General features: G+C 51.0%; 1 long non-coding RNA gene across 1 annotated transcript; it reads right to left on the reverse strand.

Annotated features, from left to right (window-relative positions):
• Positions 1-5521: 5521 nt before the first annotated feature.
• On the reverse strand, positions 5522-8204 carry LOC311429649. The gene is made up of 2 exons (XR_014688324.1): positions 7768-8204; positions 5522-7242 (listed from the first exon to the last, which is right to left on the reverse strand). It is a non-coding gene; the product is annotated as an uncharacterized lncRNA (long non-coding RNA).
• Positions 8205-8729: the final 525 nt, after the last annotated feature.

An 8729-nucleotide genomic window follows, 5' to 3' on the forward strand; every position in this document is an offset into this window, starting at 1 on the left:
TGTGGTTACCAACTGCAAACCTAAAAAAAATCCAAATACTAATTCCTCTCCCTTGGTTCCAGTTTGAACTTACTGGATGTAACCAAGCACCCCCCCTATCTTTCTTATTGTACCATGTCCTGATCCTGCCAGAGAGTCAGGGCAAAGAGAGCGTGAGAGAGAGCGCACAGACAAACCCTTTGCCTTGAGCATGGGGTGGTTTAATGTGTAGTACACAAGATTTGTATAGGAAGCTGGGCTGTCTTCAGGGTACAGGAAGAGAGCAGAGAAAAGCATTTGGATTTCCTTGAGTTGCCTCTTCAGCCAGATTTTTAAAGGCTGAAAGGAACCAGTACAAAGGATGTAGCATGGGACGGAAATTGGAAGAAGAACAGGGTTATTTGAGGAACAGTTTTTCTAGCAGGGTATCAAGTGAGCTAAGAGCAGCATGAGAGGCAGGAGGTCCCAGAAGTGAAGAGGGGAGCAAAGAGTACCCAGCCGAGTAGCTGGAGTTTTTCTACTACTGCTCCTGATGCAACAACCAACACGAATTCCCTAGGGAGTATGCATCTGTTCCTCCTTCCCGGAGGAGTATCTCTCTTGCCTGGAGGTGTCTGTGGTTGTTACTTTGTGCGTGGCAAGGGAAAAGGATGTCAGGGGGACTCCTGCTGGGAGGACGGTTCCTGACCTCACGTACAGTGTTGAGTCCAAGGGGGGCTGTTTGTATGCCTCTGTAGGAAGATATGCTAGTGACCCACACCTACACCGCATGCTCCTAACAGCTGTAGGCCAGCTCTTGATATTTCACCTCATCTAGATTAAGCCTTGGAAAAGTGTAGAGAAATCCAAGCCGTAACCCCTCCACCCCCACCCCATAAATGCCGCAAATCATCCGCGTGGATTTGGCCTGCTTTGTGGCATCCACCTGTGCTGGTAGGGTATAAACCCCACAGCCCTTGCAACCATTGCATCAGCCAAAAAGCTCCACCGCGAGCTGCGATCCAAAGGGAGGAGAGGTGCATCCTGCTGGGATCCCTTCAGACCCTGTCTTTTCCAGCCCCAAACCCTAACGCAGCCCCGTGAGAGGCCTCAGTTAGAAGGAGCCCGCCTATGGTGATGGCACGAGCACCATCACTTGGCGAACGTGCTACTCTAAAGGAAAGAAATGGCCATGACTGGAGGAGAGGGGTTTAGAAAGGAAGGGAAAGAAGGAAAAAAATAGAAAGAGGTAGCTCATACCAAACTCCCCGCGGGTCAGTTTTTTCCTGTGCTCCACAAATGGCACCTGGTAGCACGTGAGGCTTTTTGTACCAAAGGTCTGGTGTTTGTCGTAGGTGTTTTAGGAGGGAAACGGAGAGGCTGTGGTTTGCAGAGGCAGAGGAAAGGGTCTGAGTGAATGTTCTTGCGGTCCCTGTTGGCCAAGGTGTCCGTTTGGTGACCACCGGCAGCTCAGTGAGATGGGGCGGTGGTGGTGGGGTCCTCTTCCAGGCCTGTGCTCAGATCCCCTGCTTTTCTGCATTGCCACATTAGCACTTTCACTGGATATTTAGAGCACCTCAGGACTGGTTCTCCTCTCGCTCACACTGGGGTAACTCAGGAGTCGCTCCACTGGAACCAGTGGTGTTAATCTGGTGTGAAAAGAATGCGAGAGGAGGATTCATCTCCTCGGGGGGGGATTTTCCAGGTCCCCGAGGGGGAAAAAAATCAATGGGAGTTACATGTCTAACTGCCACTTGTGCCTGTGAAAGTCTGCCCCTTATCTACCCATATGTATATAGGGTACAGTTTTCAGAATAACCTAAGTGACGTGGGTGCTCAAGATTTTGCATTTCGTTGGCTTTCAAAGAGGCTTACACTCCTAGATCCCGAAGGATGTCCAAGATCCTGCCTGCAGCAAACTGGGGCCTAAAATTCTCCAGAGGTTTTTTGAAAATGGAGCTTCAGATAGATCATGAGTCATTTAGGTGGTCCTGAAAACACTACCCTCTATCCATTCTTCAGGGTGTTGATCTCAGGTCATGTGCGAGCCTGCATTCTTACCTACAATGCTTTATTACTACATTCCTCTGTTGAGCAATACTTGGAAGAAGAGGTGAAGGCCGAGATTTGCAGAACAGGCTAGTGACCGAGTGGCTCGCATCTCGAGTGCCCAACTTGGAGACACCTTACTGGGGCCCGGTCTGCAGGTCCCCCGTATGACCCGAACGTCACCATTCGTGTATTACACGCTCAGAACCACCGGTCACTTCCCAAAATCCCAGCCCGAGACCTAGACTGCTCTCACAAAAGAAAATCCTAGGATAGCCGTTCATCTAATAGCTTGGTTTTTCTGCTCATGCCTGTTCCCAATGAACAAAACACATCCCTATGCATCACCTAAGCCCTATTTTGAGGAGTTACACTGGCATACAGCTGAAGTAACACAGTGGTAAATCAGGGCCTGAAGAAGAAGGCTACAGCCTAGAGAGTATAAAGAACTGTGACTTGTCTGGAGGCTAATAAGAGCAGAACTTGACAATTAGAGCGGCCCATTTCCGATGCTCTTGTGTGAGGATCTGGAAAGAGTCTCTCACTCATTGTACTTGTGCATTATGAATGTGTCCATCTGCAGAGATCTAATGTACACATATGTCCTGAATATTGTCCTAAGGTTGCAAGCTTCGAAACTGAGCAGAAAACATTCCCAAGAAGTGAGAATAATACAGATGTCTGTATTTGAAAAATTGGTTCAAATAAAGTCTCTCACTTATAGATTCGTGTAGTCGTGTGCAGTTATTTGCTCCTGGAATAGATGTTTCTCCCTTGTGTGGATTTACAGTGCTTTTATGAAAAATCTCCTTCCATTTTCCCTCGGCCTTCCCAGTCAAGTCATGTTGCTGTGGAAAGAAATACCTTCTACTTATTCTCTCTGGGTAAAAAGCTATGTTAAAATGGCAGGGTTACGTAAAAGGCCTGGTATGTTTTACTGGTTTAAAATATCTATTGAGGTAGAAGACATAGGCCTGATGCAAGATGTGGTCTCTCCATGAAGAAGTACCAGATATTTTTATAATAAGAAACAGATATTGCCACAGAGTCTCTTGACCCAGGAAAGGCCACTGTGCGGTTGGCTGGACACTCCCTGAGACGTGGCTGAACCAAGAAAAGCCGTGCTTTCGGCACCACGTATCTGCACAATGCCTGTAGCAAAATTTTGGGTCTGGGTTGTTCCCCTCTGGGTAAGGGAATTTGCTGCGACATACGCATTGCGATGTGAATCACCATTAGGGAAAGCACCCAGCAAGTTTAAGGAAAAGTGAGTACCACATTTTTTAGATAGTCAGACAATCTGGAAAACTTTTTTTTTTTTTTTTTTTTTTTTTTTTTTTTTTTTTTTTTCCATTATGCAACTGTACCTAAAGGTATCAAATTCCTCGCTAGATTTAAAACTTCAGTAGCTCACTGGAAAAATACAGAAGCTTTTGAAATAGGAACATATATTTCAGCGCCTAGGAAGCCCCACTAAGTTCTTTCCTTCAGTATCAGCTTTGGGTCAAACACAATGAAACACGAACAGAGCAGCGACTGCTGCCCAAGCTGTGCTGGGCTGTTGCCTTTAATGCTGTTCTGTGTCTGTCAGCAGCTAAGAGGAGAGCTGAAATCAGACATTTTTATCTCATCTATTCATCGCAGGAAGCTCTGCAACCGCGATTTAGAAATCACTTGCAACTCATCTCTGAAATACAGCAGCTGGCTTAGCAAGGGCCCAGGAAAATTCCTGATGGGGCTCCAAGGAGCTGCCTGGGAAACAGAGCAGACCTCAGCATCTCGCACGGGCTCTGGACAAAGTGCCAATTTACAAATGAAAATGACACAATTAGATGTCTGTATTCTTGCATGTAATCATCAGTTGCCCCGTGGCTTCTCCAAAAGAGGCGTGGACTCCAGCTTGTGTGCAAACAAATATTTAGCATTCGAAATCAAGTGGTTTCAATTAGCCACATCGCTAGATTGCAGGGCTCAACCCTGGCAGATTGGTTGTGCTCCAGTGGGGTGAAACACCTGTACAGGGGCAGCCAAGGGCCTCCTCTCTGAGCAAGTGGCAGCTTCTCCTTAACTTCTGCAGGGCAGGGACGTGTTTCTATCTCCACGGATACCCAGCAGCCTGGCTGAAGGCATTTCACCCCTCCAAAGCCCCCTTGCACATCTCTGTGTCACACTAGGTGGTGATTTCTTGGGGTTTTGGTCAATACCAGCAGCTCCAGAGCCGCCTGGCCACCTTCCCTGCCCTGCTGAGGTCACCAGCAGAAGAGCAGTGCCTCTCCTGCCACCGCTCACATTTCCACGTCTGCTATCCCTCACACGACAGGCAGCGTGGAGCGCCCTGTAATGGACATTTACAGCCCCCTAACCGGTTACACTTTGCCCTGTTTTGCGTGAGGAGCTGGCATCCGGACTGACAGGGGCTGCTGCCCTCTGAAGATGTGCACAAAAAGCCAGACGAAGGAAATTACGCGCTTCTGCACCTAGGACTGCTTTCGTTTATGAAAAATGATTTTTTTTCTTTTTTTTTTCTTATTCCGTGCTTATTAAAGAGGAAATAATTTTCATCTCGCTTGGCACGGAAGGGTGAGCATGAATAATAGAAAGGCAAGGAGGTAAAAGCCTGGTCCTCTCAGAGGAGCACCGCTGGATCTGTAGGCAGGGCTGGCAGGGGTGGTAGCTCGCACCAGGCAGCTGCAGGAGCAGACGGGCCTTGGGGGGCTTCAACTCTGTAAACGAGCCGGCCCACAACCCAAATTACAAGCCAGGAACAGGTAGAAAGGCAGTGCTTTGAGCTTAATTTAATTGCGGTAATTGGTGAAAGGAGTTATGAGTTAAATGTAATTAGGCTTGTAGGAGCCACGGGCGGATGCTAGGCTGGGGGAGAGATAAGAGACGCTATCTGTGGAGGGAGAGGGAGGGTGGTGCAGGCCGTCCCTGGCTGGGCAGCACGGCAAGGTTAGCTGGGCTGAAGTCAAAACTGAGGGTGAGACACCTGCTTAGCCTACAATTGCATTTTTTTATCATTTTCTCTTGAGCTCATCATCTTCTGAGGGATTTTGTGGCCATCTTTAGGACGCCCACCCAGAGAGGAGCCCCCAGTTTCTGTTGCTGGAGGAGAAGTTTGATGCAGAGGGCTCAATTTTCCCCTGCACACTGCATCTGCCCATCCTTGGCCATTTATCTACACACATTCAGTCTGGGGTTTGGGTTTTGGTGAGCCCCACTCACCTCCTCTCCGTGCTCACGGCTAATGCAGGGACAGGTTGAGTGTGGGTGCTGTGGGGCAGAGCCCTCCTCTGTGTGTTTGTTCTCAGTTTGGGGTGGAATCTAGCATTTTAGGGACACCACCGGCAAAAGCTAAAAAACTGCTAGGTTTAGTGGTGGTGCAAGGGGGTGCCTGGTGCTGGTGGCTGGGGAAAGGTGGCTCTTTCTCCTCGCCACCGCCAGACATGGCGGGGCAGCTCCCCTCACCAGCCGGGAGCCCATTAATAAGGCTTTCCAGCTTGTCACTTCCACGCTGAATCCTTTGAAAGCCACGCTCCTCTGGGCCCATTAGAGGGAGGAACTGTCTCTGCCGAAACATATGGGGCTGTCAGGCTCTGTCTGGCTGCTGCTCTGAAAGCTGCCGCCGCTCTCGCTGTTTGCTGACTGCGGGGGAAGCTGTCTGGAGGCGGCTCTGATGGGGACGGGGCTGGGGGAAGGTGACAGGGTGGCTGGGAAGGCTGCTGGGATGAGGACACGGGGCTAAAAGCCAGCTGAAAGGCTGCTGGGTGCGCAAGGGGAGCTGGCATTTCTGGGTGGCATAGCGGGGGGCTGAGGATGACCGGGGTACGTGAATATTGGGTTGGTCTATTGGGACAGGCTGAGGCCTGACTGGGTTTGGGTGGGGAAGGAGATGACTGCAGCATGGGGTGGCTGTGGGGATGATGTGGAAGGGATGGTTTGGGGAGAGGATGCCAAGATGAGGAGTACCCCGGGTGGTCACAGCGGGCTGGGAGCTGCTGGGTGCATTCCTGCCACCGCCTGGATGCCGCTGGAGCCTCTCATTAAGCAGCACGCCCGCCCCCCTCTGCTCCATTTGCAGAGGCTGAAGAGGATTTAATGGAGTCCCTTGACTTTTTCTGCTGAAATATTCATGGGTTTTAGCAGTCCATTTCGTGCTCACCTCCTCCTCCATTAGAGAGCATCGAGGAGGGACTGGGTGGAAAGTAGGCTGCCGTGGAGCCGGGGAGGCAGACGAAGGGACCCGAGGCTCTGACCAGCGACTGCTGGGAAGTGATCCTCTCGCGGGCTGCTCCCCGTCCCTCTCACCAGACCCTCAAAATGGCTTGAGAAGAGCACAGGGCAGCATGCACAGGGAGGTGATTAACACAGTGGGAAAGGAGGGAGACCAATTAGGCAGGGAGCGCTACCCAGAGTTGCTGCCCCCCGACCCTGTTGCAGACGTACAGCCCATGCCTGTCTCCCTGCCCATCTTCATCACCTGCCGGGAGCTCTGCAGGCATTGCACAAGCTGACGAAAAATGCCTGGAGGCAATTTAGTTCCCTCCTTGCCTCTGCACGAACACTGCACTCAGATACAGGGGAATCCAGAGCTTTGGCGAGACAAAGCACAAGTGTGCTGTATTTTGGGGGCTGCGTACAGCAAAGATCCCACAGGGAAGCGAGGGTGCCCTAAGCAGTGCCACTGCACTCTGCTGCAGGAGGTGTCCCAAAAGATCTGGGCCAGATGGGATCTCTTGTACAAAGCAGGAGCAGCCAGACCCCAGAGCACATCCCACCGTGACATAAAACAGATCCTGCTCAGGTGTGCTCATTTCCATTTCACTGTTTTCTCCCTTTCCAATCTGACATTTTCTCCAAACCTGCTAGGTTCTAAAGCAGGGCTCGAATAGTCCAGCTGGTATGTCCCCGCCCAAGTCCCCGATCCAAATATCTCTGGTAATTTGGGGGTAGGGAGAGGTGCAGCTCCCTGCTCCACATTTACACATCCTTCCCAGCAGACATACTCTCAAAGCTTGCCGCTGGAAGTCACAAGGAAGTTTTATCAAGGGTCTCACAGGCCACAGTCGGATCTGGAGAGTGCCCTAAGAGAACAGATTGTTGCTCCAGCAGCGCCATCACAGCAGAAGTACCAGAGGAGCTCACCCAGGGGCCCCAAGGTCTGCCTGGCTTCTCCTTGCATTAGGACTTGGATGCGTGAAAAGTGCACAGCCTTGATGCTACTGAGCTGTTCACCTGGGATCAGAGACAGAAAGCAGGAGAGAGCAGGATTATAAACTCACACATTCATCTGGCTTCTCCCTGATCGATTTTTTTTTTTTTTTTCTCAAAAAGGAAGATGCAGCAGCATTGATTTACCCTTAGTCTCAAAACACTCATCAGGCTGCTTCCCCTTCCCTCCCCATCACACGCACGCACGTGTGTCCCGGGAATCAGATGTTTGTGTAAGTGCTTGCAGGATGTTCCCCATCCTCCTGAAACGACAATCAGCCTGCCTAGAATCAGCTTAATTACTAGGTATTCATCACACGCCCACAGGCTTTGCCACGGCAGCTCTGCACAGCCTTGCTGTGAATGAGTCTGCGTTTTTTTTTTTTACCCCGCTGCCAAGCGGTGCTCATGATCAAGAGCCCCAGCCCGCACATCCGAGCTGGTGGGCTGCCTGTTATTTGGGCATCGGTGGGCAGGGAGAAGGAAGTCTGCAAAGCAGCGGCAGCGCACCAGCAGACGCAGAGCATCTCAGGTTTAAGCATGCCTCACCTTTCAGTCTCTTTTCTTCCAGCCATGTCTTTGCTGTCCCGTGGGTCCTTTCCAAACGCAGACCGTGTGGCTCGCAGCACCCCAGGCTCTTTTCGGCTTGGTCTGTGCCCATCTCTGGAGCCTGAGCCGAGGCACCCACAGCTGTGGCACTGCTCAGTCTCGTGTGCACAGCCAGGTAGGAGAAGGTATTTATTTATCTCATGCGCCTGTGATACAGTTGTTGCAGTGCTTGATCTCTCCCTGAGCAGTCAGATGTATCCCAACACGTCCCCACTCAACTCGCTTCATGTGGCATCCCCCAGAGAGACATAATTGCTATTTACACCACTATAAAACAGGTAGCCACTTGTACACGCCACACAGAAATGCAGGGGTCGGCTGGTTCAAAATGCTGCGAGCAGGCACGCAGCACAATTTCTCCCAGTGCTGGGTGCCCTGCGAGGCAGCAGAAAATGTTTCCTGTAAGAAGAGCACCCATCAGGGCTGGGCAGAGCTTTCCTGAAGGACCTTCTGGGTTGCAGCTGGGGGAATCTGCAGAGATCATGGTCACACCTTCACTCTATCAGTCTTTCTATCACCCTTTCTATCGGCCCTGCAGCAACCAGTCCCTGGTGTGACTTCTCAGGTGATGGCACAGAGGTGCTCAGGGTGGGGGGCAGAAGGGCCCAGGCTCTCCTTCATCGCTCTGCCATCTTTGATTCCTACACACAGGAGAAGTGCCTTTTCCTCTGTTCTTACAGGAAAATCATAAAATGGGCAGAAACCATTTTGCCAAACATTCCAGGTGCCAATCTGGAAGCTGTTCAAGGCCCTCCACATAAGCAAGCCAATGCTTAGGGCTGTTGGTTGCTCTCACAGGCAAAGGAGATGATCCAGCAACGCCTGGGCGCCTGTGTGGCCAGCCAGCTCTAGCCTTTCGCTTTGGTTTCAGCAACTAAAGGGCTGTCCCACGGCTCTGCTGA

The sequence above is a fragment of the Aythya ferina genome (assembly GCF_964211825.1).
Source record: "Aythya ferina genome assembly, chromosome: 1".
Taxonomy (NCBI): Eukaryota; Metazoa; Chordata; class Aves; order Anseriformes; family Anatidae; genus Aythya; species Aythya ferina.